Source organism: Chiloscyllium punctatum, unplaced genomic scaffold (genome assembly GCF_047496795.1).
Source record: "Chiloscyllium punctatum isolate Juve2018m unplaced genomic scaffold, sChiPun1.3 scaffold_1082, whole genome shotgun sequence".
In the NCBI taxonomy this organism is placed as follows: domain Eukaryota; kingdom Metazoa; phylum Chordata; class Chondrichthyes; order Orectolobiformes; family Hemiscylliidae; genus Chiloscyllium; species Chiloscyllium punctatum.
In genome coordinates this window covers 15223-17500 of record NW_027310816.1, presented here as the reverse complement: position 1 = coordinate 17500, position 2278 = coordinate 15223, and the positions used below count along the sequence as shown (strand labels likewise).

The window sequence follows — 2278 nt, the reverse complement described above, 5'->3', positions numbered from 1 at the left end:
CGGGGTAGCAGGCCCTGCAGCCGTGGTCACCGCCAAACCCCCCACAACTGTTGGGCGCCTACCTGCGCGGGGCAGGAGGACACTTTCCGATTTCAAATCTCCGTTTGCCGAGTCCACCCCGAACGCACGCGGGCGGGCGGGTTCGCATCACCCTTCGTCACAAGGGGCGAAGCCCGTTCCACCGTCTCGTCAGTAGTGCCGACCGGTCTGTGATCGACGAGGGGAGCCACACCAGGTCCGGCCCTGCTGCTTGGCGGCACCGCGTCGTCGGGAGCTCGCGACAGACGGAGGGTTTCGGTGTACTCTCCAGCCACGGGAAACGAAGCCGGTGATGCAGGCGCCGGTCTTTCGCTCCCAAATCGGCTGGGTTTACATCGTTGCTATCTAGTCACGCTCCCTTCAAACCCGACGGGGTACCTATTCCCCTCACCCGTCTGTGCGTATACAGCCTCTTTGCACTTGCGGGATGGGGGTGGTGGTTTAAAGACTCTCGAGTTGCCGCCCGTCGGTCTCCGAGCTCCGTGCAGTAGTGATCCCCAGCGAACTGCCAGCAGGGCGAACGAGCGATCCCGCTCTCGGTCGGGGCGCCTGGCGTCGATCGGTGGTCGGTGGCTTGCGGGCAAGCTGCGCTGTGAGTGTGGGAACGAGTATGACGAGCCGTTGCCGCGACTCCCAGTCCACCTCGGCGGTGGCTGGGCCGGGCGGGCGTCTGCTCGGGCGAGTGCCGCCCCCGCCTCCTCGCAGGAAGTCCGCTCGCCGACACGCCGCCACGTGCACGCGTCAGTGACGCTGCCGAACCGATGGCCGGTGCCCGTTCCCGCCTCTGCTTTTCCTAGGGCAAAGCTGCTGCACGCCTCGTGATACTAGGCGGGCGACATGGTGGCGGTGATCCTGCCTCCGTCGCTGCGGTGCGTTGGGGCACGCATCGCCTCTTGGGCGCCCTGTCCTCCTCCCCCCAATAGACGTATGTTTCTGCGGGCCGCACCAGGATGGTGCTCCCCATCGCTTCACGCCACCCTGCTCCGCCCGCACGCCGGCGTGCAGGTGGCTGTAGCTCAAGGTGGGGAGCGTATGTGCGGTCCGGGTCGCTTTCCTCTGGCGAGGGAGAGACCTAAAACAAACTCAGACAACTCTTGACGGTGGATCACTCGGCTCGTGCGTCGATGACGAACGCAGCTAGCTGCGAGAATTAATGTGAATTGCAGGACACATTGATCATCGACACTTTGAACGCACTTTGCGGCCCCGGGTTCTTCCCGGGGCCACGCCTGTCTGAGGGTCGTTTGGCAATCAATCGCACTCGCCTTGGCTGGCGAGAGCGCGGCTGGGGTGTCGCAGAGGACCCGTCCTCTTTGTCCCCCTAAGTTCAGACTCCGGAGCCCTCCGGCGTCGGAGCGCTTGGCCTTTCCCCCCCACCCTGCACATTCCGTTCGTCAGGCTCGACGCCATCCCCCCGCCGGGGAGCGCGGCCTGGCGTCCGTCTGTGTCGTGGCAGTGGGGCCAGCACGGCTGTCACCGGTCCCAGAATGGCTGTCGGTGGTTCACACTGTGTGTGTGTGCCAACCCTCCTGGTCTCTGGGACACGGAGCTGCCACGAAGTGTTGAGCCTCCAGTGGGGGGTCTGCCTAAGCTCTGCACGTCCGCATTGGGTCCGTCTCTCGGTTGGCTGGCAGTGGAAAGAGTGAAGGGAGCCGCGGAGGTCCGGTGCTGGTGCGCCGCCGGCCTGACCGTGGAGCTCGCCGGTTTGACACGCTGACCCGACTCGATGGTTGATCGATTGAGAGTGCTGGGAGCTGCAGGCCGCCCGCTGCTGCAGCCGCCCGTCTCGTGGTTCGTCCTCGGCCTTAAGTGGCCGGCGGGGCGTCTGATCCTGTCTCCCCTGCTGGCGCCGAGTGCCTGGCCGAGGGAGGAGGTTTTCGTCGAACGCTGTGACTTGGACGGTCGCACGCGCGTGGATCGCTGGCTCTTGGCTCTCCCGTTCAGTCCGCACGTTTTCCGCTCCGTCCTGCCACCGGTCTCGGGAGGTACGGAGGGGTTGGCGGGCGTGGTGTGTGCTCCGTCACCGTGCAGGCACACCTACCACGCCGTCGGCCGACCCCCGCACGGTCCTCCTGGCCATCGGGAGGACGGCGGAACGTCGGGCTGTCGGGGGCCAAGTCGCCAGAAGGCCACCGCTGTGTCTTCCGTACCCTGTCACCGTCGGCGTGCCTTCCTCAACTCGTCCGGCTCGGGGCCGCTGGGTTCAGGAGCGGCGTCGCCCGCCGGCCCCACTGAAGGC

At 66.3% G+C, this 2278-nt stretch overlaps 1 non-coding gene across 1 annotated transcript; it reads left to right on the top strand.

Annotated features, from left to right (window-relative positions):
• The first annotated feature begins 1128 nt into the window (after positions 1-1128).
• Positions 1129-1282, top strand: LOC140474578 (5.8S ribosomal RNA). Its single transcript, XR_011959228.1, has one exon. It is a non-coding gene; the product is annotated as a 5.8S ribosomal RNA (ribosomal RNA).
• Positions 1283-2278: the final 996 nt, after the last annotated feature.